The sequence below is a fragment of the Echiichthys vipera genome, assembly GCF_963691815.1.
Source record: "Echiichthys vipera genome assembly, chromosome: 21".
Lineage (NCBI taxonomy): Eukaryota > Metazoa > Chordata > Actinopteri > Perciformes > Trachinidae > Echiichthys > Echiichthys vipera.
Genome location: NC_139846.1, coordinates 8,877,924 through 8,890,526, shown reverse-complemented (window position 1 = coordinate 8,890,526; position 12,603 = coordinate 8,877,924). Strand labels below are relative to the sequence as shown.

Sequence of the window (12,603 nt, the reverse complement as noted above, 5' to 3'; positions counted from 1 at the left end):
GATGTTTTCATTCTTCTCCAAACTGACAGCCTATGATAGCTGGTGATGGACAGATGATTCATCCAATCATCTGCCAGTAATTTTTTGAAAGTGCCTGCCTCTTGGAAATAGTAGAAATGTGGGAAAATGCATATGAAAGACTGTTAAATATGAATAATTCTGATAGGTATATAGGTGGTATACAGGTGGGTATGCAAGTGAACATAAATACTTATGTGTGTAAATGTGTTAAATAGATACATACTCATGGACAGGGGCGGAGTGGGACACAACAATCCAGTGGGACCATTCTGACTGCACCGGCCCACCACCGGGTCACGACTGACCCACCACTGGCACAACCTATCCCATCCACCAGGACTTAGCGGAAATATGACCACTAGATGGCAAAAGACAAAATCACACAATTGACAATAGAGTGTACAAGCGTTTATGTGTTTGCTACAAATGAACAGATGCTGAAATATACAGTGATATCAAAATAAATTATTAAATACATTGTATGATAGACCTGGATCAACATCCTAAATAATAGCATCCAATCTTCTCCCACCGAATAATGCACAATAAATCCTCTTTTGTACAAAGGCAAATCAGGTGAGCAATTTTGGCTATTTAAATTTAAGGAAAAACAAATTATATCACCCTAACCACATCACACAAAACATGCTATTTCTATAATTGTATGTCCTCTAGATCGGATTGAACATTGGCTACTTTGACAAATCAATTAAGAAAAAAGCCTCTCATTTATTTTTGGGAAAAATACTTTTTTAAGACAAAATCAAATGCTTTCAGTATCAGTAAAATAACAACTGGTGGACTGCAGAGCCCACTGATCTGTACGGACTGAGACTGTTGTTATTCTGACACAAATGGCAGGTGTTTGTGTGTGTGTGTGTGTGTGTGTGTGTGTGTGTGTGTGTGTGTGTGTGTGTGTGTGTGTGTGTGCGTGTGTGTGTGTGTGTGTGTGTGTGTGTGTGTTTGTGTGTGTCTGTGTGTAAAACTTCCGGTGCAGACCGTAATATGACGACACTGCGTCTCCTGAGGAGGATCTATGAAGAGCTCAGCTCAAATGTTTTGCGAATTCTCAACAATGTCAAAGCTTGAGCTAATCGTTTTCCTGTCTCACCTGCAGCACTAGTTGACGCCTGGTTCTGGTTGTTTCGGAATAAATCCTTGATTTTTGACCATTTTGATGCGCTCTCCTCCAGCATCTGCTTTTTCTTCATTCTGGCCTTTTCAGCCCCTCCTTTCTCCTTTCTCTTCTTGCCCTCCATCAGGTGTAACTGAGCAAATCAAACACGCAAATCCGATTCCTTTTCGACTGTAAGAAAATCAGTTACTTCAACCTCGCCCTCTTTCACTCATCCCTATTTGTTCATTGGATGAACGCGGAGCGATCATTGGAGCAATCGGCAGTTCACATTTCCCATGAGACTTTGCTCCCACCATTCTACATTAATTTACGAACCAAAAACAAATAAAATCGTTGGTCATTTTATATTTGTGGTCATGAAAGTTATGTAATGTCTGAATAAAAACAATGAGTTCAAGATAGGAGGCTAAACAAAAATCAGTAGGCTGGACTAATGATAGTGAGTCTGACACTCTAGCAACCTTGAGTGAGATGTAGAGAGACAACAAGTTGGACTATGGCTGTATGGTTTATAGAGATCCTGGAGATTTTAAAGGAACCTTGTAGAGTCTGAAGAGTTTTAACTTAATGGGCCGCATTTGAGCTCATTGGCCGCCAGCTGATAAGAGTCCTCACACATTAACCAAGGCACCAACAACGTATTTAGTGAACCCAGAGTCTATTAAAAGAGTGTTTTGAAAGACTTACCAACTGGCCCGGTAGTTTGTCTCGTAGTAAAGTCCATCCAAGTAGATTACAAGTAGAATCCAAAAGGAAGGAGCCTATTGGTGATTTATTCCAGCAAAAGATGTAAACCTTGTGGTTTGATAGTTTGGTGAAATATAAGTTAATAATAGATAGTAAAAGTCATCAGCATCTTTCTTGCAGTGCCGAAACAACATGCAAGTGGTCAGGGGGCAGGGGGTGTGTGTTGCCAGAAGACGCACAGTGAGTGCAGGCACAGGTAAAGATGACTAGCCTGAAACTTGAAGTGAAGAGAGACAGAATGGTTTGTGTTTGTATCTTTCCCAGCTGCGAAACAAAAATTAAAAAGCTTACAACCCAGAAACTTTTCATAGGCTGCCATTGCCGTACAATGACCGCGCTCTAATAAACCAGTGGCTTATTGTTTTGAATCTAGACATTGACGCAGATGGAGAAGCTTATGCAGAGGGATTACCGTGTCTGCAGCAAACATTTGGAAAAGGACAACTTCATAATTCCCAGAAGAGCTTCTGACCCAAAGAAGGCGTGCTTGCAGAAGAATGTCATTCCACAAGTGCAGCAACTGGCTAGAGATAGACCGGTGGTAAAGATATTTCACCAAACTGCCATAAACCACAACGTTTAAGTGTTTTGCTGGAATAAATCAATGGGCTCCTTCCTTTTGGTAATCGACTTGAATGGAATTTACTACGAGAGGAGCTAGTACCGGTCGAGTAGGTACTGTGAGTCTTTCAAAACCCTCTTTTAATAAACTCTGGGTTCACTAACTACGTTGTTGGTGCTTCTGTTAATGTGTAAAGACTCTTATCATGCTACTGCAGAGGTTAGGTGTTATTTGGAGCAGTATTAGTGTTTAAAAAAAGACGTTTAAATGTGTTCAACTCACTGCTGCGAGCTAATCAATGTTAGCCGCATTTGGCTGTTAGCAACTGTTAGCATCTGTCCCGGATTTCTCCGTTAGTTGAATTGTATTGATGGCTTATTTGATGAGTGTATTTGCTTACAAGAGCCTGGGATGATTCTACACTGGACTTTCACTTTAATCAAACCCCAAAAGTTCTGTTGCTTTTAAATACCTTTCGGTACATACATATATATGTATTAAAACTGGAAAAGGATTGTATGTAATATTTTCGGAACCGTTTTGTACACTGTCAGATATTGTTTTTTCCTAAAAAGGAAAAAAGATGGAAATTTCCTGCCCTTTTCCAAACAGTTTCCAAAGATGGCTTCTCATCTGGAGCGGCAGGTTAATTTTGTGTACCCCGTTTACATCATCTCAACTCCACCTGCTGTACTGCATTTATAACTCCGTTGATCCAAAGTGCTTTAAAGTGCAGACAGAAAAACAGAACAAAGACAGAATAAAAATACAAGATCAAACAAAAATAAATGAAGCAAAAAAGTCATAAAAATAACAAGATCACACAAATAGAGACGACAAACCACTACAGAAGTTTCAGAGGAAGAACAGAAGCTTGTGAGTTTAAGCACAGTTAAAGGCCAGTATGTGAAAGTGTGTTTCAAGTAGGTTTAAAGAAGAAATGTACGGTAGGAAAAAGAGAGTTAAGTAGTTTTGGGGCTGATGCCGCCATAATATTCAGTATGGATGTCAGAACAGACAGGAGTTGAATAATAAAAACGCCAGTCAGTAAAAGACAATGCAATGCAACAGCACCACTACAGCCTTCAAAATAACTATAAAGATGACTCAACACCTCTCTAAAACAAAATCTGAAGATCATAACCTTCATGAAGGTAGTATTTATTGCTGGACTGTTGTATAAGACTGCATTAGTGTCTGCTAGGTTTACAGAATAAGCTAAAACACTGGGCTGCTACATGCATTTAGCCTAATATCATTGTGCACTTTTATTATTTGACTACTTTTAGATGTGGCTTAGAGTCCAGAGTATCACAGTTATATGAGCTAATGGAAGTATTGACCACTGATGCTATTAGGTGTGAAAATGCAGAGGGACTGTTTGTAACAGTCAAACTGCAATTAGCAATAAAAAGTTCTTGAACTCCCTTGGCTGCTGCTTCCTGTTTGGGCACTATCTCTCCAAAGGAACTCAAACAACAGTTATGCAAATGTACTTAGTTATTTTGATACCTTTATAGTTTCTTCCCCAAATATTTGTGTCTCAGGGTGATTTACTTTATATGTCCTTTCATGTTTTATGTTTACCACACAGCATTCATAATATTTGAGTAGAGTTGATTTGTTTTGTAAAACTGTTTCAGTTCACTGTATTTATTTCAGCGTATTTTTCCTCCTCAGCCCGCAGGTGCTCATTTTTATGGTCACAGAAACATACATTACAGTAAAGGCCCTTTACTGGACAACAAACCCGTTTACAATCACTTGGATGGGAGAGTGCTTTGCTTTTTTGCGTCACCTCCGTCTGTAACTTCTGCTAGTCTTTGTCTTCTCAGTGACATTTTCACTAGCTTCAATGCTGCTTTCTACTGTTTGGCAACCCTTGTTTCCGAGGTGTTCATAACTATTATTGTGTCATGCCAGAAAACCAAAAACAGACAGGCACTGACTTGTCTACTGGCACAGGTAAAGGAGACTATTGCTGATTTTTATAGGGTTTCAAAAACCTGCATAGTGTTTCCAATACAATTGCTAGTGTTATCCATGAGTTCTAATAATGTTTTAAAGAAAAAACGTGGGCGAACAGGGGTTGTTTCCTGTTGTCGTTCATTTCCCTAGATGTACTAAGCCAGACCACAACCTTTTTTCTAATCCCATCCAAGTGATCTTAACACATTTCTCCTGAAAACAGCAATTCTACCTTTAAGAAGAACATTCTGGAAACCAAAAAAAGAATACAGTGAGTACAGGCAGAGCTCTGTACGGTATGTAAGACAGCAGAGAACCTAGGCTACACTCAGTGTAACCACCATGGCCTGTACACATCAGCAGTCCTGTTCCTGTGTTCAGTCATGTCTGTGTGTATGTATGGAGTAGGTGTGTTCGTAAGAAAGCGCCACCTCTGCACTTCTTCTATATTAGCTTGTCCTCACCAGGGCCTGGCGACAAAGACGGCATTGCTGTGTATCTGCTGACAGATCAGTCTCTCAGCAGTGGAGGAAACCCTTATGTCAACTGGGTGAGACTGCACACTCGCCCTCCCCTCTGAACAAATAGGATCAGAGTCAAAATGAAAAGCATTATTACTGCTGACATCTTTATCTCCGGTCTACCTTATTTAATAACCAATTTCTTTTGAGGCTTCCTGGAGGAGTTTATCCTTTGGGAAAGTCTCTCCTTGCAGCTGAGAATCTGCTGTTTAGTTATGTACACCCTGTTGCCGGAGGGGAAGAAGACGTATCATAGCTGTTAGCCTTATAGTTACACACGGCCTGTCGTCCTGTCTCATATTATGCCTAATTCTATAAAGCTCTGGGGAGTTTCATTGGGCGAAGGTGTTTAGAATGCACATGCACATGTAGCGGAGGAAAAAAGACATATCCTGAAAGATTTTTGCATAAAATCTTGCATGTGGCATATCATTTGTCATTGGAAGCAAGACAATTAGTCATATGGTTAATCATTTATTAAAATTATGGGCCATTACTCTCATTTTACCCACTGTACATGTCCATACATAAGACTAATGTTTATATTCCAAGAATAGTCTTTTTCTTCAGAGACCATATGCAGTAAAGATAGATATAACATTGGTTGATAGACTTTCCCTACGTAATTCGTTTCATAGAATATTCTTTTGTTTTTACTGCATTTAAATACAGATGGGATCACTCCTTCCTTTAAACAGGCTTTTTGTCCATTCCTGCCAAAGTCTTCAGACTTGAAATGACAGCGGAAGACACCTGAACAATCATTTGGCTCAAAGTCTTTTCTTGGCACTGCTGCTGTCTTTTAACTTTATCTTTTGGGAACCGTTCTTAGCTGCAAATCAGGCACACAGGCTAAGCTAGATGTCAACATAACTGTATGTCACTTTAGTGCCATGAAACTGATTTAACACATTTTTCATAATATAGCTGATATATTACTTCAATAAAAATACTCATCCATGTTTTCTTTACCTGACATAAACTACCATTTACTTTGATTGATTATCAGGGCACTTTTTTTTCTAGCTCAAAAGAAGGATTAGGGCCTACTTTTTTGATATGTCAAATTCAACTTGTCTATAACAGTAAAATCTTGTAAAACGCCTTCTAATCCCATAAATGTTATTCCCTGTTGTTCAGTTCTAACATTTCTATCATTCAAACAAGTCTGTGAATATTCTCATTTGTCCAGGTCATCGTTATCCCTAAAGAAATCTTAGTCAAAAGCAACTGGATTTGGTTATTTGTCTAGGAAGACGTTTCACCTCTCATCCAAGAGGCTTCATCAGTTCATGTACGCATCTGTCCAGGCTGGGACTGGTACAACTAACTGGTGTGGAGACACAGGTATTTAACCTCTCACAAGGCCGATGATGTCACTGGGACCCTTTGTGCTCCAAGCGCCAACGATCTTCGTTAGAGTGACAGTCGTTGGTGGGCAGTAGGTTTCGACTTTGTTAGTGCTCTATTGAGTCTTAACGACAGTTGTTGGAGTCAAGGGAGGCCAGATTGTTGAATCTCCTGGGAAGGGATGAAAGGGCAGCATTGTAAATTGGAGATAGGTGGCGTCTTAGACCTCCTCCTCTGTTTAGCGATGTATCTCTACTTTTACATAGATGGCTATCATTGGAACATCCAAAAGCAGCACAAAAGTCTGATATTTAAGGTCTTTATACACATTCTATGGTCAGATTGGTTCAGAACCATGGATGTACGATTAGAACTGGATAGGGCACTGCCGCTTACTCTTGAATACACTTTTTTTCCAGTGGCCACTAGCGTTACTGCAACAAAAAATCCCCCTGCGGCCCAAAACTTTATCATTTTCCCACCATTTTAACCAAACTACCATTGTAAAAGAAACGACTGTAAAACTGTTGAAAGGACACCGCAAACTACAAACAGGGTTGATCATGACTCTTTCTATTTAGAATTTTTAACCTATCAACTTTTCATATTGGTAAAACTTTCCTGGAGCCCATGAAGCAACTTTAAAACCAGTGACGTCATCCCAATGTAAAGACTATAATATAAACATTACTGCACATATTCAGTGGGCTACATATTATGGAAGTAAACCTGGATGTCCAGAAACGTTTTGCTGTGTGAAGTCTACAGCCATGCTAGCAGCTCTGTGAGGCAATATTTAGGCAAAGTGATGCTTTTAGCTACAGTAAATGCGAAAGAAATCAGCATAAAACATTTGCTAATTAATTCTAAACACACAGATGTGTCACGAATCCCCGGCCATGAGGTCTGTTTGGGTGTTTTGTTATGTCTTGTGGTGTTTGTCACTTTCCTGACAGTGCTCGGGGGCGTGTCCTTCTTTGGCTGCTCACACACCTGGCTGAGATCACCCACACACCTGCTCCTCATCAATCCCCTGCAGTACTTAAGGAGCAGCCACACATGCAGTGAACGCCGGATCGTTGTGAAGTATTGTGTATGCTACTGCATTTTCCAGCCATTTTTCGTCGTCGCTACTATTGGTTGTCTGTCTGCCTCAGCCTGCTGGAGCTGGTCCCTTGCAATCCGTGTCTGCAATTAACCGTGTCTCTCTGCCTCAGGAATCACTCCAGGAAGTCAGCCCGGGAGCCCAGTCCGCTTAGCCCCACCGCCTGTCAGCCAGCCACTCTCTGGACCTTCCACACCTCTGGGATCCAAACCTCGCCTGCCAGCTTCTCTGTTCTTCACCACCTCACCCTTTATCAAATAAACTGTTTAAACACTGCCTTTTTGTCCAATCTGCTTCTGGGTCCTCCTCAGAACCCTGACAGTACGATCCGGCCATGACGGACCCAGCGGATTTGGACAGACTACGTCAAGCCATAACCCATCAAGAATCTGTTTTAGGACAACATGGTAAGGCCCTCAGAGAAATCACAACTGGGTTACAGACTCTTACCACCAGCTTGACTGTCTTTCGAGCCCAACTCGGCTCACAAGCCAGCGTCGCCTCTGTGCCCGGGCCCTCTGCTGCTGCCGCCTCCCCCTCACCCTCCGCCTCCGATCGGGAGCCCTGGGTTCCCGCACCTGAGAGGTATGATGGTAATCTCGGCCATTGTCGCTCCTTTTTATTGCAATGTGGACTCGTTTTTGACCAGCAGCCCCGCACCTATGCAACTGAGAGGTCAAAGATAGCTTATTTGATTGGGCTCCTCCGAGGTGAAGCGCTGGAGTGGGCTTCTGCTGCATGGGAGAAGCAGTTACCAGTCACCGCCACCTACGCCGCATTCACAGGGGAGATGCGTAAGCTGTTCGACCATCCTATAAGGGGTAAAGATGCATCTAAGAGGTTGTTTGCACTGCGACAGGGGGGTCGCAGTGTGGCCGAATACGCCATTGAGTTCCGCACTTTAGCAGAGGAAAGCGGGTGGAATGATGATGCACTTTCTGCTGTTTTTTCTAATGGTTTGACTGACCTTTTGAAGGATGAGCTCATCTCTTACCCAGAGAGTTCCAGTTTGGACGATTTGATCTCACTCGCTATTCGCATTGACAACCGCTGCCGTGAACGCCGGAGAGAGAGACGCCAGGCTGGAGGCTACGAACGCTCCCGGGCTCCCCGCTCTGCTGGTTCGGTAAGCCCCGCACCCCCCAACCCTGCTCCAGTTCCTCAGGACGTCTCCAGGAGGGAGAGTTCCCCGGCTGCCGAGCCCATGCAGCTGGGTCGTTATCAGTTGGATGAGGAGGAGCGTCAGCGACGCAGAAGAACTAACAGCGGTCTCTACTGCGGCCAGCCCGGTCACTACATTGCCACCTGCTCCCAGCGGCAGTCAAACGGGCAGGCTCGCTAGGAGGAGGAAGCATCCTAGCGAGTCGCGCCTCTGTATCCCAAGCTTCCCATCAGCGAACCCCACTTCACATTACCCTCTCCCATAAAGGTCAGTCCATTACACTGCAGGCTTTGATTGATTCAGGGGCAGATGAAAGTTTTCTGGATTCTCTTGTTGTCAAACAGCTCGGCCTCTCCACGGTGCCTCTGGAGGTTCCCTTGGAGGCTAAGACCCTGGATGGCAGACTCCTGGCCAGAGTGAAAATCAAGACCTGCCCAGTCCGTCTCCAGTTCTCTGGTAATCATATTGAGGACATTAGCTTTTTTGTTTTGGACTCACCTTACATGCCTGTTATCCTCGGTTACACTTGGTTATCCAAACACAATCCCCATATAGACTGGTCTGCAGCCAAAATCCTGAACTGGAGTGTGTTCTGCCATGCTAATTGCCTTAGATCAGCTCAGCCCCAGCCCATCACTAGCCCTAGCTCTAGCCCTGACGCCCCAGACCTTAATCATGTGCCCCCTGTCTATCACGATCTCAAGGATGTATTTAGCAAGCTTCAGGCCTTGTCCCTACCCCCCCATCTCCCATATGACTGCAGTATCGACCTGTTACCTGGTGCGACGTTGCCTGGAGGCCGCCTGTATAACATCTCCAAACCTGAGAGAGAGGCTATGGAGACGTACATTAGGGACTCCTTGGCAGCTGGCATCATCAGGCCTTCCTCCTCGCCACTAGGGGCGGGTTTCTTTTTTGTGAGCAAGAAGGATAAGAGCCTAAGACCGTGCATTGACTTCCGGGGCCTCAACAACATAACTGTTAAGAACAAGTACCCTCTACCTCTGATGTCTGCCGCCTTTGATTCCCTCCAGGGGGTGACAGTCTTCACTAAATTGGACCTGCGCAATGCCTACCACCTGGTGCGTATCAGACAAGGGGATGAGTGGAAGACTGCTTTCAATACGCCATTAGGACATTTTGAGTACCTGGTCATGCCTTTCGGGCTTACGAATGCTCCAGCTGTTTTTCAGTGCCTAGTCAATGATGTCCTTAGAGATATGTTGGGTCGTTTTGTTTTTGTGTACCTGGATGATATTCTTATTTTTTCCAAAGACTCCATTGAACATGTCCAGCATGTCCGGCAAGTGTTGCAGAGACTCCTGGAGAATCGCCTTTACGCCAAGGCCGAGAAGTGTGAGTTTCATGCCTCCACTGTCTCATTTCTCGGGTACATAGTCTCACACGGACAGGTTAAGATGGACTCTGCTAAGGTCCAAGCCGTCCAGGAGTGGCCTCGCCCTGAGTCCAGGAAGCAGCTACAGAGGTTTCTTGGATTTGCTAATTTTTATAGGAGGTTCATTCGGAATTACAGTCGTATTGCTGAGCCCTTGACTTCACTCACCTCTGTTAACAGACCCTATTCCTGGTCCACTGAGGCGGAGAGCGCGTTCCAGGGGCTTAAGGACCTGTTCACCTCTGCCCCCATCCTCACCCAGCCTGATCCCACCTCTCAGTTCGTTGTTGAGGTGGATGCCTCCAACATCGGGGTTGGAGCGGTTCTCTCTCAGCGCTCCCCTAAGGACGGCAAATGGCATCCATGTGCCTACTTTTCTCGTTGTCTGTCTCCTTCAGAGAGGAGTTATGATGTAGGTAACAGGGAGTTGCTGGCGGTGAAGATGGCCTTGGAGGAGTGGCGCCATTGGTCCGAGGGGGCTAAACATCCGTTCTTGGTTTGGACAGATCATAAGAACCTGGAGTATATCCAGACTGCCAGACAACTCAACCCTCGCCAGGCCAGGTGGGCTTTGTTTTTCGGTCGCTTTAAGTTCTCTCTGACCTACAGGCCTGGATGCCAGAACACCAAACCAGACGCCTTATCCCGAGTGTTCTGCAAGGAGGGGGATTTGGACGAGGTGGCTGATACCATTGTTCCTCGTTCCTGTGTTGTTGGCGCCATCACCTGGGACATCGAGAAGGAGGTCAGAGAGGCACTTGTGACCCAGCCCGATCCAGGTAACGGCCCTCCTGACCATCTGTTTGTGCCCCAGTCTGTCCGACCCTCTGTGTTGTCGTGGGCTCACGCTTCTAGGTTGACCTGCCACCCAGGAATTGCTCGCACCCTAGCTTTCCTCCGCAGAAGGTTTTGGTGGCCGTCGTTGGAGGCTGACACCAAGTCCTACGTCTCTGCTTGTCGCGTCTGCGCTCAGAACAAGGGCTCCAATCTTCGATCCGCTGGACAACTTCACCCCCTGCCCATTCCTCGGCGTCCATGGTCCCATATTGCTCTAGACTTTGTAACTGGCCTGCCACCATCTGAGGGTAAGACGGTGGTTCTCACTGTAGTCGACCGATTCAGTAAGTTTGCTAGGTTTCTACCCCTGCCCAAACTCTCTTCTGCCAAGGAGATGGCTGATATTCTGGTCAGGGAGATTTTTTGTGTCCACGGTCTGCCCTGTGACTTGGTGTCTGACAGGGGCCCCCAGTTCGTGTCCTCCGTATGGAAAGCATTCTGCGTTGCTATCGGGGCCTCGTCAGTTTAACTTCTGGTTTTCATCCCCAGTCCAACGGCCAGGCGGAGCGGGCCAACCAAAAGATGGAGAGCTCCCTCCGTTGCCTGGTCTCATCAAACCCCACCACCTGGGCTACTCAACTTCCCTGGGTCGAATACGCCCACAACACCTTGCCTACCTCTGCCACAGGTTTGTCCCCGTTCCAGTGTCTTTATGGTTATCAGCCTCCCCTATTCCGTCAGGCGGTGCCACCGCACTTGGCTCCGTGCCCGCAAGACCCTGCTTAAAGCCTCAGAGCGGTACCAGCTCCACTCCAACCGCAGACGTGCTCCTGCCCCTACATACAGCATAGGAGATAAGGTATGGCTGAGCTCCAAGGATCTGCCACTCAAGACTGACTCTAAGAAGCTGTCCCCTAAGTTTGTCGGCCCTTTTGTCATTGAGAAAGTGATAAACCCGGTGGCCGTCCGCCTCAAGCTGCCCCGCACTCTCCGGGTCCATCCCACTTTTCACGTTTCCCGCATTAAGCCTGTTCTCACCAGCCCTCTGCTCCCACCCCCCCTCCCCCACCCCCTCCTCGGGTCATCGATAACGAGCCTGCCTATACTGTACGTCGGATTCTGGATTCTCGTTTCCGGGGTCGTGGCTGCCAGTATCTGGTCGATTGGGAGGGGTATGGACCTGAGGAGAGGTGCTGGGTCCCACGGCACCAGATTCTGGATGGTACGCTGGTGAGGGAGTTCCACCGTCTGCATCCTGGGAAGCCAGGTGGGGCGCCCAGAGGCGTCCGTCGGAAGGGGGGTACTGTCACGAATCCCCGGCCATGAGGTCTGTTTGGGTGTTTTGTTATGTCTTGTGGTGTTTGTCACTTTCCTGACAGTGCTCGGGGGCGTGTCCTTCTTTGGCTGCTCACACACCTCGCTGAGATCACCCACACACCTGCTCCTCATCAATCCCCTGCAGTACTTAAGGAGCAGCCACACATGCAGTGAACGCCGGATCGTTGTGAAGTATTGTGTATGCTACTGCATTTTCCAGCCATTTTTCGTCGTCGCTACTATTGGTTGTCTGTCTGCCTCAGCCTGCTGGAGCTGGTCCCTTGCAATCCGTGTCTGCAATTAACCGTGTCTCTCTGCCTCAGGAATCACTCCAGGAAGTCAGCCCGGGAGCCCAGTCCGCTTAGCCCCACCGCCTGTCAGCCAGCCACTCTCTGGACCTTCCACACCTCTGGGATCCAAACCTCGCCTGCCAGCTTCTCTGTTCTTCACCACCTCACCCTTTGTCAAATAAACTGTTTAAACACTGCCTTTTTGTCCGATCTGCTTCTGGGTCCTCCTCAGAACCCTGACAAGATGTC

At 45.9% G+C, this 12,603-nt stretch overlaps 1 long non-coding RNA gene across 1 annotated transcript in view; it reads left to right on the top strand.

The window, feature by feature from the left end:
• Window positions 1-8,068, top strand: part of LOC310963398 — a 54,086-nt gene extending 46,018 nt beyond the window's left edge. The window contains exons 3-4 of the long non-coding RNA XR_014593690.1: window positions 7,264-7,400; window positions 7,525-8,068. This is a non-coding gene — a long non-coding RNA (uncharacterized lncRNA). The remainder of the gene's footprint in view (window positions 1-7,263; window positions 7,401-7,524) is intronic.
• The last annotated feature ends 4,535 nt before the right edge of the window (window positions 8,069-12,603 follow it).